General features: G+C 37.9%; 1 protein-coding gene across 4 annotated transcripts in view; it reads left to right on the forward strand.

The window, feature by feature from the left end:
• Positions 1–602: 602 nt before the first annotated feature.
• Positions 603–22,369, forward strand: part of znf516 (zinc finger protein 516) — a 71,639-nt gene continuing 49,872 nt past the window's right edge. For 2 of the 4 annotated variants that reach the window (XM_087805593.1, XM_087805597.1), the window contains exons 1-2: positions 2,521–2,710; positions 14,147–14,239. The gene's annotated coding sequence lies outside the window, so the exon portion shown is untranslated. Of the gene's footprint in view, positions 659–2,520; positions 2,711–14,146; positions 14,240–22,369 lie in introns of those variants that run through there. The other 2 variants (XM_087805594.1, XM_087805596.1) reach the window with 2 other exon arrangements.

Genomic DNA, 22,369 nt, shown 5'->3' on the forward strand with positions numbered 1-22,369 from the left:
CAACGTTTTTTAAATAGTATATTTAAATTTCGTTATTCAGAGTGTACTTTTGAACAGGCTTGTGTAGTTAAAGTGCATTTAGAAGTCAGAGCTGTGTCCCCTTGAAACAGATGTCTGGGGTGTTGCAGAAAGGGTGGATCAAGGAAGAAAAAAAGGAAAAAAGAAAAGAATCCTCGGCTGTCTGTAAAACCAACACCGACGATCTGCTCGTGTTGGTTTTAACGTCGCACGAACAGATTGAGAGAAACGTTGAGGCTCAAGATGAGTTCCCAGTCGTGGTCAGTATCAACAACTTTTCGCTGATGAGACAATAGCAGATAGTTCTATTTAATACGGACGGAACCATCGGAGCGCTGAATGGGTATTTCGTCCAAAACAGCAGAGAGTTATGAATAGAAATCTCTCTTTTTACATGATTAATTCTTAGGAAATTAGGCTATAATATAGGATGAGGACGAGTGTGAGCTTTTTAAAAACAAGAACGCGACCGTGTTTTACATTTCAGTAGCAAAGACGTCGGTTGTCTCCCCCCACGATATAGACGTGGACTCGCCCTACTCAATCATGCACTTCAGCATTCACCGCAAAGAACATGTTTCACCTTTAGATTGTCTCCTTCTGCAAGTCTCCCGGATTACTGTCGTGTCGCCCCGAGCAGGTAAGAATCAGCACCAGATCCACGTCTCTCTCGCGCCTCCAGACAGATATAAATAACCTCCGAACACTGGTCATGGGATTGAAAAATATAGAAAGAAATAATAATAATATTGACACGCGTTTGATGTGAGATGACGATGACGAGGATGATGAAGATCGTTTTCGAGTCGCGCAGGAATGGATTCAGAATTGAGAATTAAGAAACTAAAATCAATCCGAGCATCATTGCGATTAAACTTTTTTTTTTAAACAACTATTCTTCATAGTCACGTGATCCGCTCCAAGTTATAGGGAATATAATGCAGGATTATTTGTCATTTTTTATTATTATTAAAAAAAAAAGATTGTTGTATTGAGGCGGATACACTGAGTGAGGTAGAGAGATAGAGGGGGGGAGGAGGAGGAGGGGAGGTTATCCATATTAGGAAGTGGTGTCCTACATAATAGTGCCTCTGAGCAAGGCACAAGTGAAGCCATGATATTATCTGTGGCTCTGTGGTATTTTCTTCTTCTTCTTCTTCTGCTGTGATTGTTCATAATGCTCTCAACTCATCTGCATGGGAGGGGGAGGAGGGTGGGGTGAGTGGGAGGGAGTGATGGTAGGTGGGGTGTATATCAAAGGGGGGGGGGGGGGTCATGTAAACTTTCTTTTTCGTGATGTTGCATCTACAGGATGTGAGCCTGCTGTGTTTGGAGACAATGGTGTTCAATAGGAGAGAGAAAGAAGACGTGGGAGGAGGAGGGGGAGATAGACGGTGTGTTGGGGGGTATTAAATAGCACGAGGAGGAAGGTGGGGGGGTCTTAATCTGGCATGAAGCCGTTGACACAGGTGACTGCGTCCAGCTGAGGATGTGTGCAGAAGATCATACCTGTGGCAGTGACGTGTCCCCACACACACACAGTCACAGGAAGTTGATGGAAAACCAACTGAAACGAGAACGGACCGAAGTAGAAACTGTCACGTGACAATACCGCATGGGGTGTGTGTGTGTATGTGTTTTTTTTTCCACTCCAAAAATCTTGTCTGTCTGTGATACTTTTTTAATCATGACTTAAACAAATGTATTTGCAAAAAAAAAAAAAAATCCCCCCAATAATTGAGAAAAAACAATTTTATATAAAATTAATTAATGTAAACCAACATTTTCTTTTTTTTACATCAAGTGTTGTTGTTCTTCTCCCATTGTTTTGAACGCCACGTAATAAGGCGTCGGTGTAAGTGTGTAACGTTCAGGTACAACAACAGCACAAAAACAGTAATTAAATATTTCAAATTGTAAATCGAAACTACAAATCACACATTGTTGCTTTATGTTTGCTAAATATCGACCCTTAAATACTTAATTCAATACTAGGCTATTTCAATAAATAGTACAACTTTTAGTTGGAATGACACCTGTTTAATATGACGATTCAATGGTGTCCGTGAAGGCAACACTGGTGAAACGAAAGAGTAGCTTGAAAGAGGAACTTGTACTTTTTTTTTTTGTTACATATTAAGCGACTAGAAGACACAAGCACGTGATAAAAGTCGTGGAAGAAATGGTGGATCAGTACAATAATATATATATATAACAATACAAACAAGTCTCAGGCTGTTGTGTTAAACCTAGCGTGTGATGCTTTCACGGACACGCTAACACAAATATCTATATGAGTCGCGAGGGAATTATTTGTTTTTTTTGCGTGTGTATCGCAACATCATCCGAGGTGATAATATATTTGGATTAACTGTACTCGTTTGGCAAAAAAAAAGTGTTTAAAGGGGCGTTTGTTTGGTTCCTGGTTGACGTGAGTAGCGAAAACTCCGTAGTGTCAGTGAAGGCATCAGCGACAGAACAGTGAGTGGAGTGAGAGGAGAACCTTAAACACGAGAAGGAAGGAATAGTAACAACATTTGTTTGTTTTTTACTCTGGAAACGTGGATCTTTGATCGGCTGTCGAAAAGTGCTCTTGAACGTCTCGTTTGCTTCCTATCTCGTCGGAATCTCGACTCTTTTTTTTTTTGTTGCAGAAGTTCATCGATGTTTTTGTTCTGTTGTGTTTCAACTGGTAAGAAATGTTCTTTATTTTCGACCCCAGTCTCTTACTTGAAGCGTGTTTATTTGACGCTGTCAAGCAACACCAACTGCCAGAGATACTTAAAAGAAGAAAGGTAACTTAGGTGAATGTTCCTCACTTAAAACTGATTTATATCCTTTAAAAAGTGACTTAATAATAGACATATAAACGCCACAAGTGTAAAAGAACGAGTGTTGAATCGTACATTAAGTGGTGATGGGATGGACGTAGATGTTCCATCGAGTTAAAGGTCTCCATAAAAGCTGTTAAAAGAGTCCATACATGGCTCCGGGACATGAACAGTAAAGACCCTCAGGGGCCACACTAAGGTACTTCTCAGAAGCTCCTGGTTTGTGTGACACACGTGTGCTTAAACCTCCCCGATGTTGTTTTCAGTTGCAGCAACATTCAGAAAGAAACTAGGCGTTGTCTTGTCTGTTGTTTTGGTGAATTCTTGCCCTTCATGCCACACTTTTTGACTCTTTATTATGATGCCTTTTCTACATATAATTCACACTTAATGTGCCTTTAAAGTATTTTCTAAAGTAATAATACACTCACTAATAATACATGTACAGTATGTAATAGGTATTTAATAAGACTGTCTACTTCAAATGGTGTTAAAAGTAAGTCATAATTAAGCCACACTTTTAAAAAAACAACTGGAAACAGGACATGGAAAAGACAGATTCAGTGAATTAGAGAAGTAGGTGGTGAGTGGGTGGAGTTTGTGACGAGATGACATCAGAATCAACCTTTATCTCGCCAAACATTCATCAAAACCTATTCATAAACTGGAGAATTAAAAGTCTTTAATCTGGAGTCGTTATCATCAAAGTGATCTTGGTTTAAAAAGTCTTGAAAAATCCTGATCTTTAGGATGAAAAACACTTTTTTTGTCCTTGACATGAATCAATTAACAATAGAGTCTTGATATTACTTTTGCTACTTTACTCGTTCTGCCCTTTGTTAACTCATTAATGTGGAGAATAAACAGTTTTTAAAATGTGAATACACTTTAATGTAACACATATTTGTTCAAGTACGTTTACTTGAAACATTTGGTATTTATTTCTAACCACTTCAGCAGCCGTTGACAAAAAAACAAACAATCTTAAAATCCATTTTTTTAATCAAATAAGAGGAGAATAATTCGTTTTTTATGTTGTAAATCTCAATGTTTGTCTCATCACACCTAGCATGTGTTTTACTGCCCACCCCCTACCCCCCATAAAATACTTCATTTTAAAAGTGAACATTTCTAATAAAACTTTTATTCTGGGCTTGAATGATACGTCAAAGGAGGGTATTAGTAAGACATGCATATGGATGAGAACCCACTGATGTTTCGAAATGAGAGTCTTTGTCATGTGTAGTTTTCTCCCCCCACTGATAGTATCTTCACCAAACGTGCTCTTATCTTCCTTCCAGCCACGATACACGTTGCAACGTCCTCCTTGAGATGGCTCGTACTTTTAATATCAGTTTTTGGGCTTGTGTTTTATTGCCGTGTCGAGGAACAATGAGGACAAGGCAGGGCTTTGTGGTGGCAAAAATGCATTTTTAACCCGTGTGAATGAATGGCGCCTCACATTCCACAGCAGCAGGCCCTTCTGCTGAATGGCAGCACTAACTCGGCTGTTTTCATTAGTCATTACTGCCTTGTGCCTTTTCACCACGGCGTCGTCTTTTACCTTCGCCCACTGTGAACGGGCCTTGACGCCGATGATCGGGGAGCGTTCACGAGACGATCGTTCTAGAAGAACCGGGATGTTTGAAGGATGAAGGTTTCATCTGTAGCTACGTGATTGGATGACTGTCACAGCAGTGTTGAAATAATCCACACGTCCCAATGACTCGTAACTTTTTATCGGAATCAAGGGTGAAAAATGATCATGTACTTCATAAATGATTAATAATTGTTTGAATACGATCTTCTAGGAGTGAGTATTGTCAGGAATCTGGCGATACGTATCACAATACAGGGTCAACGATACGATAGATACGATGACATTTCAATATAGTCATTACGCCACGAGGCATCAAAATCCCAGGAGATCCTTGTGATGACTGAGGATGAGAGGATACAGTGACTCCAGCAGCTTTTAACGCTGATGTTTGGACATATTTTGGTTTGAAAACAAATTAAAGCAGTTACGACTTCTTTTAGAGTCATGTGGTCTGTAAATTCTACAACTCCAGAGTCAAGTACTTCCCTATATTAAATATATATCCTATATATCCTACAGTATCACTATATATCAAAATATATTGTATCGTTGACCCTGTATTGTGACGTATTGCCAACTTCCTTGTTTCCTTTAAATAGTCATGAGTAGTTGTTAAGTGTGTTTTGAGAAAAATAAAAAGTAAAAAACCAGGACCGAGTTACATGATAGAACAAATATAGAAAATAAAGTTCAGGATATTTATATTTCACGTAAATCATTAGAGTATCCTCCCCATATAGAAGAGGAATTAAATCCTGCTAGATCCCGGCGATGACTGAGGACAAGAAGATACAGTGGACTCCAGCTTTTCATTTTATTTGTACTTTAGTACACTGAAATACTTAAATTTTAGTGCATAGATACTTCCTCTACTTCATCACTATAACAATTAAACAAATCAAGTGCAAAATATAAATTAAATGAACAAAACATTTCAATTGATTATTTGACCGATTTTTTAATATTTCGCTACATTCATTTCCTGAAATCCACTTTGTAATATTTGTTAGGATCAGGATAATCCTGTTGTTGGAATAAAACGATCCAGATCCTACTGAAAAGTTTTGAACAACAACAACTGTTTGATCCAGAATAAAACCAGGATTGGATTAAATTATTTTTATCTCATTTCAGAACCTCTCCTTCCCCTTTTCAACAACCCATTTTCAAGATTTAATCCAATCCAATATCGTTAGATTAAGTCAACAACCGGCCTTAGAAGACATTCCTCAGTCTTACCATTGAAAAAAAAGATTTTAAAATATCAAAACGTCTGAATTTGTCTTGTATTTCCCAGAATAAACAATTGACTAAATAAAGACAGGTTTACTTGTGTTACATTCACGTGTGTCATATTTAAGAAAAACATATGTTGAAACAAGTCAGTGGGTCAGTTCATATACCTCAGTGACAGGACCACACACACACACACACGCACACACAGACGCACACACAGACGCACACACAGACGCACACTTATCTAATAGAATGTGAAGCATATGTTTCCAATAACTACGGGACATGTGGCTTCACGCTTTGCTCATGTCTCAATTTGAACAGACTCCAGGCCATTTAAGGTATTTAAGAAACAGTCAATTAAAAGAGATCCTAAACATTTACAGGTCGTTAAAAAACCCACAACAATTAGGAAGTGATTGGTTTTTAGTTCAAAGTCAACAGAACTTCTTAATGGTTTACTGCGGTGGTATGTTTATTGTAATCAATGTTTTAAATTAAAGTTGTCGTCTGGAACAGGCGTCCATACATTTCTTTTGTAGATTGATGTGGGCACTATTTTTACAGACCAATCTTTAGATTAAAAAAGAGAGTTTGTGTTTCAGTCTTTTAATATACTTAAAAAAAAAATCATTATTGATGAATAAAACATTATAATTAAATTATTTATTTTCACTTTCTTTGTGGCCTGGTATCAAATGGTATCAACCAGTACTAGTCCCTTACAAGTCCATGAACTGTACTCAGTGGCTGATTTCACATACTTTTATCTGGAATCTATCTTATCTTAAGTCTAATTACGTTAACCAGAGCTAACTCATCGCTTGTAGAACTATCTTATCAAATATCATACACTTTAAAAAAAAATGTAGCTTCCGTTTGTTTCTAAAACTTTTTCATTTTTGAAGCGGTTACTTTTAATCGTTCTCAAAATACACTTCCCAATTACTCATGACTATTTAAATCAGACGAGGAAGATGAGTTAAAAATGATCGTGTACTTCATAAATGATTAATAAATGTTAGAATACTATCTTCTAGGAGTTTGTATTGTCAAGAAACGATACAATATGTACACTTGACTCTGGTGTTGTAGAATTGTAGAATACAGACCACATGACTCTTGACGAAATCGTAACTGCTTTCATTTGTTTTCAAAACAAAATATGTCCAAACATCAGCTTTAAAAGCTGTTGGAGTATCACGATACAGTGTCAACGATACGATATATACTGTAGTGATACTGTAGTAAGTATATATTTGTAGTATTGTCGAGTACTTGACTCTGGTGTTGTGATAGTGTAATAACAAGGATATATATGTGTAATATTGACGAGTATTTGTCTCTGGTGTTGTGATAGTGTAGTAACAAGTACATATATGTGTAGTATTGTCGAGTACTTGACTCTGGTGTTGTGATAGTGTAGTAAAAAGTATATATATTCGTAGTATTGTCCAGTACTTGACTCGGGTGTTGTAGAATTTACAGACCACATGACTCTTAAAGAAGTCGTAACTGCTTTCATTGTTTTAAAACCAAAATATGTCCAAACATCAGCTTTAAAAGCTGCTGGACTCACTGTATCCTCTCGCCTTCAGATGTCACCGGGGTCTCATGGGATTTAAGTGTTCTAGAAACTACGTAAAGATTGCTGCCATCCAGTGGCTGGAAGTTTAATTGAATCGCATAAATGAACAAACACAGTGAATACTGTTCATGTTAATCGTCAATAATAACAATTTATTGAAACATTAACCATAAAAGGACTAAAGTAAAAAAAATAAAAAATGATACAGAATGTATGTTGATACAGTACATAGTCTAACAACCCTACTATCTTCTACTATTTTGTTTTAGCCATTTCTTTTCAAGAAAAGAATAGTTCAAGATCGATATCCATTGAAACTTTTAAAAACATACCTATTTTGATATTTTTGAATTCTTTCTTGGGTTTATTCTAAACGCACAAGTCAACTTTAAACACTGATATTTGAGCATCTGTGCTATATTTACAACAGCCAGAACAGAGAGAGGTAACTCTACGGAGGTTTGAAGAAACACAGGTGCACTCTCGTCTCCTGTGCTACTATTTTTGAGCGGAAAAGAAGATCTGAAGTCCACCGTGTGTTCTGCGGCGACGGCATCGATTCTCCGCCCGTGGTGGGGGTTTCCACTCTGAAAGGGCAATCTCTCTGTGTTAGCCTAGAAACACCGAGCTTGGATTAAATTATAAATGAGGCCTCAATGGGAAAAGACACAGCCCGGGATCATCGAAAACTACCATTTCCACTGTTTATATGAAGCAAAACACACTTGAACAATCTCAGCTGGTGTTGGTTCTGATCATCTCGCACCGACCAGTTCAACATTTGTGGTCAGTACCTCCAGTGTGACGCCTGGAAAGAGATAGAAATTAGATCCAAAGAAAAGGATGACGTGATCAGAGGATTAAAAAAAGGGTGTGTGGGGGGTGTTGGTGCTGGATTAACATGAGCTCACAGGAGCAGAGGAGTGAATTAGCAGAGCCAGGTCCAACTGTTGCTGCTGTCATGAGGTTTACTCGCTATCTTTGTTCTCTAAGTAGTTTTCAAGAATATTAGTGTTTTCTGAATATTCAACAGTTTCTTTAAATACATTTTATTTAAATTGTTGAAAGTACCTTTTTTTTAATTAAATGTTTTTTTTTTATATTAATAGTTTTTTTTTAAAGCAGCTATGAGTAGTTTTGTGTACCTTTTAATATTTTGGTACTAAAATAACTAGTGATGACACATCAAGTTAAAACTAGTTGAATGACTCATAAACCGTGACTTGAGGTGTTTTGTGTGATTTTCATTTTCACTGTAAAACGTCTTGATGGCGTGAACATGCTACATATCTACTGGTTGTTGTGGTGATGGGGGGATTACGGTACAAAAACGAAGTTAAAATTAGGTTATTTACAAACAAAAACAAAGTTAAAGTTATGTTATTTACAAACAAAAATAAATGTATGTTATTTACAAACAAAAACAAAGTTAAAGTTATGTTATTTACAAAGCCGCGATATCCTATTTCATTATCAATCTGATTCATGACATCATCAGTATCATCCGTCTGGAAACAACATTCATCAACTGCTACAAACCGGGACATGGAAACTTTTGCCACATTTAGTGAGTGCTCATTGGAGATGTAGTCTCCTGTCAGGCTAAACACTACCACTTTAGTCCACTGGCATTGCTGGACTTCAAATCGCATATAATCGCTTTAAATAAATAATTTTATTCAATATATATTTTTGTAAGAAAGTTTACATTTACGGATTCATTTTATTAAATATTCTTTATATTGAACGGTTCCATTTTTTGTTCATTCAAATTAAATATATTAACATTAACAAGTTCCATGAATTCAAAATTAAATGTACTTAATTTTACATGATTTAATTTTCCATAGCAGTTTAAATTCATGGTTGACAGTTGGATGGAGCAGCTCGGTGCTCTGTTGGTACGGTCTGGTGATATATTATTATACCAACATTTTTATATTGATTTAAAAGACTATGTACTAAAAATCTTTAGAAAATAATTGGGTTAAGTTATTGCCTGATTGAAAGGGTGGATTCGTTTTTAAAGGAATCATTAAATTACATTATTTGTTCATATAAAAGGTTTAAATTGTGTTTTTCTTTGATCGGCGAGTTTCATCGAGTCGCTCGGTTCTTTCTTGGTTTGGTCTGTGTGTCTTGACACCATCATACCAACGTTTTTATATTGAATTGAAAACGCTACTAATTAAAATAAGTTGTATTTAGAAATTGTATTTTTTTAATAATTTGAATTTCATTTCAATGTTTAAATCTATGTGTGTAAATAAATAAATGTATTCTGAGAACAATCTTTTTAGTTCAATTATTAACAAAAACTTATTCTATCTGTAATATAGAAATTATTGAATTCAATGATTAAAAAATGACAACATTTCATTAAAAAATAAAAATAAATCAAAGTTTTAACATTTGAATTCAACCATTAAATCTGATGACAGCGATAAACTTCCATCAGGTTCATCAGGAAGTCATTCATTTAGAAGTGACTGATCAATGATCCCTTCCTTATCTCATCTTAAACATCTTCTTGACTATAAATGTACTTAACATCAACACTTGCAGCTTCACTTTTTGACGAATGTAATCTTAAAAATAAGTCCGTTATTAAAAACATTTCAGGTTTTGTCCATCCATCCATCCATCCATCCATCCATCCATCCATCCATCCATCCATCCATCCATCCATCCATCCATCCATCCATTAAACCATCCATCCGTCCATCCGTCCTTCCATCCATTAAACCTCTATCCATCATCCATCCATCCATCCATCCATCTAAATAAAAGGCCTTTATTTGTAGCGCTAGCATCAGTTTTGATCGTCTTCTTAAAAAACACGATAATAACTTGTAAGTGTGTTACTAATACACGTGCAATGCTTCTCCCCGTCACCTGAACCTGTATATATGGGCGTGCAGCAGAAGTATTCACCTGTTTGAACACCTTTTCACTGAGTAAATAGTCACACAGGTATAACTTGCCTGGTTAGTTTGTTTTTATCATGCTAAAGACTATAAAACTCCAGTCCTGACATGTTAAGTGTGTGAGGTGAAAACCAGGTCGACACATCGTCATCATAGTTCACAGACGTACACCTGCTGTGATTGAGACGAGAACAAATTACTAAGCAAATTATAAATGGTAAAAGTACCTACTTCAACGACTCAGGGGCAAAAACATGCCCCTGTAAACTCTTTCTATGTGGCCTGTTTTTTGGAAAGATTTTTTTTGGAAATAGTTAAGTGTCTCCTAAATTTATACTCTTTGTTGACGGAACAGCCCAGGTGTAAACACTTATTTATTGATTATCGGTTAAAACGACCTACGTAGTCCTGGATTATCACATTATAATTGCTTAATTATTATTAAAATTTAAAATTATTATGAAATGATCTGCATCTTAGACTTGTTCTAGAGCTACCTTACTTTAGCAATTCGTGCAACATTACTCTGTGATGACATGTTTGGTTTATACTTATAAATAATATTTAGTCCCGGGCCAAAACTGCGATTTCACTGCATGCTAGTTTAATGTTGGGATTGAATTAACAGATAAAAACAGTAAAAAATAAATCATATAGAGTTTGTGGTTTATTTTTCACAATTTAACCTCCAAACGGTAGATGGCAGCAGAAATTATTTACTCAGCAGCTAAAGGAACGATGAAATCCAAGTGACGACTGAGGACGAGAGGATGCAGTGGACTCCATCAGCTTTTAAATCTGATGTTTGGACATATTTTGTTTTGAAAACAAATGAAAGCAGTTACGACTTCGTCAAGAGTCATGTAGTCTGTAAATTCAATGATGGCCTACAAGATCCCAGTGATGACTGAGGACGAGAGCATACAGTGACTCCAGCAGCTTTTAAAGCTGATATTTTGACATATTTTGTCATCAAGTACTCAACAATACTACACATATATCCTTGTTACTACAGTATCACAAAAATGGTATTGTTGACCCTGTATTGTGGTACGTATCGTGTCGACAGATTCAGTCAAATACACACACCTAGTAATAATCAATAGAAAATAAATTATATGATTAAGTGATGTGTTGATGAAGCTTAATTGAGGCCTTGAAAAAAATGCTAATGAACCAGTGCGAACATACTGCGAATCTATAAGTTAAATTATCGTAGAGTTTATCCTTAACGTGCTCCTGGTATTTAATAAATACATTACCAAATGCTCACAAAATCACATTCAGGAGATAATTTTCAAGAAACAAAACTGCATTTTTGTTATTCAGTTTTGCTTTCATAGTTGATGAGTTAGTGAATCACACCTTCATTTGTTACCTCGCCAACAACGAGCCATCATTTGTGAAAGGTACTTTACACATATATGAGGGGAAGTACCACCCAAACATAATCCACACTCACAGCAGCCCGGGGTGGCATTAAACAGATGGGGGAGGGGGAACTCATTTCCTTTTAAAAAAGCAGATTTCAAACATACCTAAAATAAACTTGTAGGTAGTCATTTATTCTTTTGGATCCGCTCAATTGAACAGGTTTGTCACCGTCAGGGTGTGTATGAGCAGAAACAATAAAATCAGTCTGACCAGTTTAGACAAACGAGTATAGTTCGGTCAACATATGATGAGAATTACGACACTGACTTCATGCCGTAATTATCTCACCGTTGACACCCATCAGTTACACAAATACACACCTCGCCGACCCACACTCGACAACACACTTCAGCAGGTCTCCAAGCCTCGTTTCCGTCCAGAGTGTGGAGGTAGAGTCGGCGCCGTGGCGTGTCGGATGAACTCAGGACCGGCTGGAAATGTCTGGCGGCGACGGCAGCTAATCGTTGAGCGCCACACACAGAGACTGATCGTTAGCCACCGATGTCAGAGTAACCTTGTGGCCGCGGTTCACGCCCGGGACAGGACGCCTCAAACTTCAACGCTTGAGTTTTTATTGAAGCCAAAACTATCATGTGGAACAGATGACCAGTTTAGAGTAGGTCTGCTGAATAATAATAACAATAATAATATATATCGAAACACATGTCAGCATCTCAATTATAGTTTTTCTATCTCTATAAATAAATAGTAACTTTGTCATTGTCATTATTGAGGTTTCTAGTCAAGTTCATTAATAATTTGTTTATTTTTCAAAAAGGAAAAGAATTATAAAAGTACTAACAAACAAAATACAACAAAATGAATTCAGATGTTCTCCTCGTCCTCGTATGTGTGTCATCTGGAACTCCAGTTGCCTCCCAAAACAAAAGAGAATATCAAATAAATACTTTATTTAGCTTTAATCGTCTAATGGGGTTTTGTATTATTGGGGTGATGAAGTTTAATCAACAACAGAAAGAAGAGGTTTCATGATACCGTTCCTCATACTGTATGTTGGGTTAATGTTTGGCTCCAAACCACAAAATAACTTCATTTTCAATCTGACACTGCCACCTAGTGATCTGAGAAAAGTATTACGCTGTATCAGAAAACCTCATCAACCCATCAGTAGTGTGTTGCTGCATCGGAAAATAAAAATAGCTATACTCATCCCTGTAAGCGTTAGCTAGAAAGTATTCATTAGGGGTGTGTACTGGTAAGAATCTGATGGTACAGGGACAACAATATGATGGTTATGTTCTCCCAGTGTAGCGTGGGTTTACTCCGGGCACTCCGGTTTCCTCCCACAGTTCAAAAACATAGAGAGGTTGATTGAGAACTTGGGGTAATTGTCAGTAGGTATGAGTGTGTGTGTGAATGGTTGTGTGTTTTTGTGTGCCCTGTGATAGACCGGCGTCCTGTCCAGGGGGTCCCCCACCTCACGCCCCGAGAAACTGGGATAGACTCCAGCGACCCCCCCCATAAGGGATAAGCAATAAAGAAAAATGAATGAATGACTCTTGGCGATACAGGGTCAACGATACTATATATTTTGATATATCGTGATATTTAAGGGTCAATGCTATATGTGTAGTATTGTCCAGTACTTGACTTTGTTGTTGTGATAGTGTAGTTACAAGTATATATGTGTAGTATTGTCCAGTACTTGACTTTGGTGTTGTGATAGTGTAGTTACAAGTATATATGTGTAGTATTGTCCAGTACTTGACTTTGGTGTTGTGATAGTGTAGTAACAAGTATATATGTGTAGTATTGTCCAGTACTTGACTCTGGTGTTGTGATAGTGTAGTAACAAGTAGATATGTGTAGTATTGTCCAGTACTTTACTTTGGTGTTGTGATAGTGTAGTAACAAGGACATATATGTAGTATTGTCCAGTACGTGACTTTGGTGTTGCAGAATTTACAGACCACATGACTCTTTACGTAGAACTGTTTTCATTTGTTTTTAAACCAAAATATGTCCAAACATAAGCTCTAAAAACTGCTCAAGTCCACTGTATCCTCTCGTCCTCAGTAATCGCTAAGATCTTGCAAGATTTCATGTTCCATTAGCTGCAGAGCATGTAATGACAAATGTTTTATTTATTTATGTAATCAATACAATACTGTTGAATATCAATACGGTATTGTAGAAACAAAACTGCGGTATATATATTTTTTTACACACTGTATTCATCCATCAAAAGTTGCTGAAAAATAATGGAATTGAAAGGTTTTATCATGAACCACCCTAAGGGTCATTCGGTTGTTACAGTATGTTGCAGCAGAAAAATAAATCAAATAAATATTTGAACCTAAATATTCTCATTTATTTATAATACCAGTTGAAAATCACAACTTATTAGAAGTTATTGTCCTTACATCTGATTGTAACCTTTTTTTTTATTTGAAAATATCTTAAATATCAAAATCATTAAAGCTATATTTCAAACTTTGTGATCCTAAACAAGAAGCACTAGACGATCCACTCTCGTTTCTTCTACTTGCAGAGTGGTTGCGGAGCAGGCGGCAGGAAACGGTCTAGGAAGTCTGGGAGAGTAAACGCCAGGGTCAAGCAGACTCTTGGGTCACTGAGGACAGAGGTGAGGAAGGGGAGGATGAAGGGGGGGTCGAGTTGAGGGTAATCGGCTCACCTCAAATCCACATGTTAACGGCTACAGCGAACACAGAACAAGGATATTAGTGCAAAAATAGAATCATTGTTACTCTACACGTGTCAAAGTTTACGACCGTATTGAGGTCTTTTGTTCCCTCCATCATGTCACGTTATAAATAAGATTGTGGGCATAGTTCGCCTGTGAAGCAATGAGCGACATCTGGGCTGAAATATCATGAAACATGGTTTCCGACTCTTCTCGTCCATTTTAACCTGACATTTTCACACTCCCAGTCATTATGCACTGCAACAGTTGAAGCTTAGCAGTTTTATTCTTAGCTAAATATCAACATATTTAGGGAACTTAACATTTGTTGATTCAAGTTGATGTTTTGGTTTTCTTTGATTTTATCTTATTTGAGTTTGACATCTTAATCTCAAACCAAAATAATAAGAAAACAGAACGTATGTATGTATTGCCAGTGTTGTAAATACAACGCAGGACTTTTTATATTGATGACAGTAGTGATGTGTTGATGAAGCTTCATGAAACAGTGTCATTATGTTCAGAGTCCACGAGATGGTAGTGATGTGTTGATGAAGCTTCATGAAACAGTGTTATTATCTTCAGAGTCCACTAGATGGTAGTGATGTGTTGATGAAGCTTCATTAAACAGTGTCATTATGTTCGGAGTGCACTAGATGGTAGTTATATGTTGACGAAGCTTCATGAAACAGTGTCATTATCTTCAGAGTCCACGAGATGGTAGTCATGTGTCGATGAAGCTTCATGAAACAGTGTCATTATGTTCAGAGTCCACTAGATGGTAGTGATGTGTTGACGAAGCTTCATGAAACAGTGTCATTATCTTCAGAGTCCACGAGATGGTAGTCATGTGTCGATGAAGCTTCATGAAACAGTGTCATTATGTTCAGAGTCCACTAGATGGTAGTGATGTGTTGATGAAGCTTCATGAAACAGTGTCATTATGTTCAGAGTGCACTAGATGGTAGTGATATGTTGACGAAGCTTCATGAAACAGTGTCATTATCTACAGAGTCCACGAGATGGTAGTCATGTGTCGATGAAGCTTCATGAAACAGTGTCATTATGTTCAGAGTCCACTAGATGGTAGTGATGTGTTGATGAAGCTTCATGAAACAGTGTCATTATGTTCAGAGTCCACTAGATGGTAGTGATGTGTTTGATGAAGCTTCATTTAACAGTGTCATTATCTTCAGAGTCCACTAGATGGCGTCTCTGCACTATTTTCCTTTGTTTTTAACAACTGTTCTACTGAAACATCATTTTTAAACTGATGGCGCCACCTACTGACCTCTGAACAACATGACACTGTTTCATGAAGGTCCATAAGCCTATAAGTAAGTTGTAATTAACCTTTTTAACAAAGTTAACATTTTTTTTAACAAAATCAAATAAATAATAAAATACACGAAATTAAATTAATCAAAAATATTCATGTTATCGCGAGGGATAAAATAATTGTGTAACAAAATAAAATACAAAGAAACATGGGAATATCTTGGGTCTGTTGGTGGATCATGCAGAATAAACACAGAAATTAAATAAAAACTATTTCTCTCTCTTAAAGTCAGTTTCCATGCAGAGATTACCTTCATTAAGTCGTTTCCATCACTAAAATTAGCACTTATTAAAAACATCAACATTTAAGTTCCTGCCAGGAACAACTATTTATATCCGCAGTCGTTTCCCAGACTTGTGTTTGCTGTGCAGCTGCCGGGTCGGTCTGTCGCTCGAGGCCTCAACTACACAGAGACCAAAAGATAGGAGTGTTTTCAGCCCCTCACCCTCACCCGACAACCCTGGTGCTCCACGTCCAGCAGCTCAACCTCTGCCTCTTTCACCGGCTCTTTGTAAAGAATCCCCACGACAGACTCGCACCGTCCCTCCAGCGATCCTTCCTGCCCCGTTTCCCACATTGTATCCAGATGTGACGAGGCCTGGTGGAGCAGACCCCGCTGCCCGCCCACAGTACACCTTGGTACACAAACGTACCGCAACAAAACAGCGAGTGTAGGACATTACGACAATGAAGTGTGTATTGGCAATAATACAATACTTATCACGATACAGGGTCAAAGATACGATATATAGTGATAGTGTAGTAACAAGGATATATGTGTAGTATAGTCCAGTACTTGACTCTGGTGTTGTGATAGTGTAGTAACAAGGATATATGTGTAGTATTGTCCAGTACTTGACTCTGGTGTTGTGATAGTGTAGTAACAAGTATATATATTTGTAGTATTGGCCAGTACTTGACTCTGGTGTTGTGATAGTGTAGTAACAAGTATATATGTGTAGTATTGTTGAGTACTTGACTCTGGTGTTGTGATTGTGAAGTAACAAGTATATATTTGTAGTATTGTCCAGTACTTGACTCTGGTTTTGCAGAATTTACAGACCACATGACTCTTGACAAAGTCTAAAAAACTACCGTAAATTCCGGACTACAAGCCGCTACTTTTTTCCTACACTTTAAACACTGCGGTTTATACTACGGTGCGGCTTATTCATTTTTTTTTCGTGGCGGGAAAAACATTTTGCTCAGCAACAGTAGACCAATAGAATGAATGAGTAACTTTGTGTCAACAGCTCCCTCCCGACTACGAGGAGAAACTTACTTCATTCCGCACATTCACTCAAATAAAGATAGCGGAGAATTCCATCGGGCCAGATGAAATCATAAATATGGATGAAGTACCTCTGACGTTTTGTAACGGACCTTCTCACATAACTCCTCGAGAGATCGTCACACACACATTCTTCATGGGGCGGAGCTCTGGTGCGGACTTGGTGACGCTCCAGAGTGACAGCATTAATTATAATAACTCTGACCACACATGAAGCCGTTATAGAAGTTAATCAAAATATATTTACTTAATAACATTTAACAAAAAGCGCTCCTTAAAGGAGGATCAATCAAACATGAACAAAACAACGAACACCCACGACACCCCACAGTCAAATCCCCGCGATCAGTGTCCAATGTTCAAGTCCATTATTGTCCAGAAAAAAGGCTGCGTTAAGTGAATCCTAGGTGAGGCGCAGAGACGCAGGACGGCCCGCCGTGAAGTCGCGTTTATCCGCGCAATCACTGCGTTACGATCAGGTGGAAAAAAGCAAACTACTCATCCGTGTTGCCGGCGTGATGAAGAAATAATTCCCCGGTTGAAGGACACAGACAGTTTGTCCACCTGCCTTGTGCTTTTGTCGCTGGTTCCTCGGACTGTAAATATCTGAACAATGCTTAAGAAGAATAACACAGTGCTTTATTTATTTAAGTGTAAGAAATGGACGTGAATTACCGGTAGTTCATTTTTTTGGCTGTTTAAACCTGCGGCTTAAAATCCGGTGCGGCTTGTATAATTACAAAATTGATTTTCTTTCTAAAATTTGAGCATGCGGCTTTTAATCGGGTGCGCTCTGTAGTCCGGAATTTAAGGTACTTTCATTTGTTTTGCAACCAAAATATGTCCAACCAAAGTCAACTGTATCCTCTTGTCCTCAGTCATCGTCGGGATCTCGTAGGCCGTAAGTGTTACATTAGCTGGGGCTAGCGAAAGGAAGTTTAATTGTAACACAAACGTAAACAAAACATGTCCAAACTTCAGCTTCGAAAGGTGCTGGATTCTACTGTATCCTCTTGTCCTCAGTCATCGCCGGGATGTCGTAGGCCGCCATTGTTCCGTTAGCTGCGGCTGGCAAACGGAAGTTTTGACAGTATACAGTAGACAAAACATGACATGTTTTAATCTAAAAAAACAAAACAAAACCAGAAGGACTTGGATATCATCAGTTATCTTTGCATCAAAATATGTCAAAAAGTTTAAGAAAAACAAGAGAAGTTTACTCAAATGAATGATACAAAAACTTTTCATGTGTGATCTAATTCTTTATGTTGCTCGGTAACGACAGGACACGCTCTCTGAACATCTTTATTCTCGATAACGAGGGATTCAGATCGCTGCTCTTCAGGTCGATCTAATCCTCGACTGCTTGAACTCTATTTAAAGAGCATCGTCGTTAATCCCGTCAGATTATTCAGACCGGACTCCTCTCAAATATCGCCAATTACTCACGTCTTGCACGTCTTCCTTTAAAACTAAACAATGTTTATCATAACACAGGACTTTTTCTTTGGGAATTGGGGTGAATTTGAATGGTCTTGCAGAGATTAATATAATCTAGGTTGAACATCTCAGGATGAGTTTATGCTCCGTCAATGTTGGCCTTAATATACTCTGTTTCCTCCCGTTTCAGTCATAATACTATTGTTTGAGAGTACAGTACTCAACCCTTAACAATTAAAATAAACATCAATATCTACTGGAAATAATCATAACACTATTTAGTTGTTTCGTGTTGATCTTGACCAGAGCATGACATCAAAGTTCATTAATAAAGGGGTGTTTATTGGCAAGAATACTATATGTTGTGATAGTGTAGGAACAAGTATATATGTGTAGTATTGACGAGTACTTGACTCTGGTGTTGTGATAGTGTAGTAACAAGTATATATGTGTAGTATTGACGAGTACTTGACTCTGGTGTTGTGATAGTGTAGTAACAAGTATTTATGTGTAGTATTGTCCAGTACTTGACTCTGGTGTTGTGATAGTGTAGTAACAAGGATATATGTGTAGTATTGTCCAGTACTTGACTCTGGTGTTGTGATAGTGTAGTAACAAGTATATATGTGTAGTATTGTTCAGTACTTGACTCTGGTGTTGTGATAGTGTAGTAACAAGGATATATGTGTAGTATTGTCCAGAACTTGACTCTGGTGTTGTGATAGTGTAGTAACAAGTATATATTTGTAGTTTTGTCCAGAACTTGACTCTGGTGTTGCAGAATTTACAGACCACTTGACTCAGTCGTAACTGCTTTCATTTGTTTTCAAACCAAAATTTGTCTAAACATCAGCTTTAAGAGCTGCTGGAGTCACTGTATCTTCTAGTCCTCAGTAGAAGGAATTTTATTGTATTTTTCTTTATTAAAAAGTTTATTTAATTGTACTGTTAACGTAATAGCAACACAAAAATGAACAAACGCTGTGAATATTTGCATGTTAAATTTAAATTAATAAATACTTTAATCTTTTTTTAAACTTAATTTTATACACACTTTATTGAAATTTAAACAATAAAGAAACATGATTTAAAAGCCAAAATAGAAATCAATACCCATTTGTTGCCTATCCATACAGCACTGTGAAATAAATATTGAAATATATTGGTGTATTAATTTTTTTAAATTTAAATGTTAACCCTTGTGTTATCTCATGGTCAAGGTGACCCGAAGGTCCAAAAATACATATTTTCTGGCACACAAGCGATACCACAAAACACATTTGTTTTTCCGGCCTATGGGTCACCTTGATCCAGAGAAAACACAAGGGATACCACAAACACATTTGTTTTCGGGCTTTTGGGTCCACTTGACCTAGAGACAACACAAGGTTTAATTATGAATAAAATGATATTCTATTATACCCACTTAAATAGAGTATCTTGTTATATCACAATATTTAAATGTACTTATACTATAGTTAATCAATTAGCATGAGTGATTTAGATCCACCAGTGTGTGGTTGTTGTGTGTTTCTGAAGTGAGTCATTTTTAGAAGCTCATCTTGTGTCGTGTGATCCTGGTGTTGTGTAAATGTGTCCAACGGTCGATGTGGAGAGAATGACTCTCATAATCCACTACCTCTTACTTCTGGTATGACCCGACTCTTTCTCTTTTTCTCCTCTCTTCCTCCTCTGTTTCTCCTATCTTCCTTCTCTCTTCCTCCTCTTTTTCTCCTCTTTTATGGCTTGTTGGCTCTCTTCTTCTTCCCTTTCTTCCTCTTCTCTTCCTCCTCTCTTCCTCCTCTCTTGCTCCTCTCTTGCTCCTCTCTTCACCCTCTGGGCTCTCTTCTTTTTCTCTTCTCTTCCTCCTCTCTTCACCCTCTGGGCTCTCTTCTTCTTCCCTCTCTTCCTCCTCTCTTCTTTCCCTCTTCCTCCTCTCTTCCTCTTATCTTCTTCTTCTCTTCCTCCTCTCTTGCTCCTCTCTTCCTCCTCTGGGCTCTCTTCTTTTTCTCCTCTCTTCCTCCTCTCTTCTTTCCTCCTCTCTTCTTTTCCCCTCTCTTCCTCCTCTTTCATGGCTTGCTGGCTCTCTTCTTTTTCTCCTCTCTTCCTCCTCTCTTCTTTTCCCCTCTCTTCCTCCTCTCTTCCTCCCCCTGGCTTGTTGGCTCTCTTCTTTTTCTCCTCTCTTCCTCATCTTTTTGTCTTCTCTCCCTCCTCTCTCCCTCCTCTGTTCTGGCTTGTTGTCTGGGTCAATGGTTGTTTTGTTGCCGGGGTGATGCAGGTAACTCCGTCTGGAAGCGTCTGCTCACCAGGGAACGCTGCGTAAACACAAGTGCTTGACGCAACATTTACCTTCTGCTGAGTTTAACTTCGCTTGCTTTCCTGTGAAGCGCGTTAATGGTTCCTTATTTTCCTTCATGATCATGAGTCTAACTGCTCCTTAACTTGAAAGATAAACGTGCTTCGACCTGTTTATAGTGTTTTTTTGTTTGATAGTCATGGACATTCTGTCTCTAATAGTTAAGAACATTCTGTCTTTAATAGTTAAGTGTACAATTATAAGTGCAGAATTATTAGGCAAATGAGTATTTTGACCACATCATGCTCTTTATGCATGTTGTCTTACTCCAAGTTGTATAGGCTCGAAAGCCTACTCCCAATTACGCATATCAGGTGATGTGCATCTCTGTAATGAGAAGGGGTGTGGTCTAATGACATCAACACCCTATATCAGGTGTGCATAATTATTAAGCAACTTCCTTTCCTTTGGCAAAATGGGTCAGAAGAGGGACTTGACAGGCTCCGAAAAGTCAAAAATAGTGAGATATCTTGCAGAGGGATGCAGCACTCTTAAAATTGCCAAGCTTCTGAAGCGTGATCATCGAACAATCAAGCGTTTCATTCAAAATAGTCAACAGGGTCGCAAAAAGCGTGTGGAAAAACCAAGGCGCAAATTAACTGCCCATGAACTGAGAAAAGTCAAGCATGCAGCTGCCAAGATGCCACTTGCCACCAGTTTTGCCATATTTCAGAGCTGCAACATCACTGGAGTGCCAAAAAGCACAAGGTGTGCAATACTCAGAGACATGGCCAAGGTAAGAAAGGCTGAAAAACGACCACCACTGAACAAGACACACAAGCTGAAACGTCTAGACTGGGCCAAGAAATATCTCAAGACTGATTTTTCTAAGGTTTTATGGACTGATGAAATGAGAGTGAGTCTTGATGGGCCAGATGGATGGGCCCGTGGCTGGATCGGTAAAGGGCAGAGAGCTCCAGTCCGACTCAGACGCCAGCAAGGTGGAGGTGGGGTACTGGTATGGGCTGGTATCATCAAAGATGAGCTTGTGGGGCCTTTTCGGGTTGAGGATGGAGTCAAGCTCAACTCCCAGTCCTACTGCCAGTTTCTGGAAGACACCTTCTTCAAGCAGTGGTACAGGAAGAAGTCGGCATCCTTCAAGAAAAACATGATTTTCATGCAGGACAATGCTCCATCACACGCATCCAAGTACTCCACAGCGTGGCTGGCAAGAAAGGGTCTAAAAGAAGAAAAACTAATGACATGGCCTCCTTGTTCACCTGATCTGAACCACATAGAGAACCTGTGGTCCCTCATCAAATGTCAGATTTACAAGGAGGGAAAACAGTACACCTCTCTGAACCGTGTCTGGGAGGCTGTGGTTGCTGCTGCATGCAATGTTGATCGTGAACAGATCAAAACACTGACAGAATCCATGGATGGCAGGCTTTTGAGTGTCCTTGCAAAGAAAGGTGGCTATATTGGTCACTGATTTGTTTTTGTTTTGCTTTTGAATGTCAGAAATGTATATTTGTGATTGTTGAACTGTTATATTGGTTTCCCCTGGTGAAAATAAATAATTATATTAATGGGTATATATTTGTTTTTTGTTAAGTTGCCTAATAATTATGCACAGTAATAGTCACCTGCACACACAGATATCTTCCTAAAATAGCTAAAACTAAAAAAACCCCGCTCCAACTT

This window comes from Callionymus lyra, chromosome 13 (genome assembly GCF_982586985.1).
Source record: "Callionymus lyra chromosome 13, fCalLyr1.hap1.1, whole genome shotgun sequence".
Taxonomy (NCBI): Eukaryota; Metazoa; Chordata; class Actinopteri; order Syngnathiformes; family Callionymidae; genus Callionymus; species Callionymus lyra.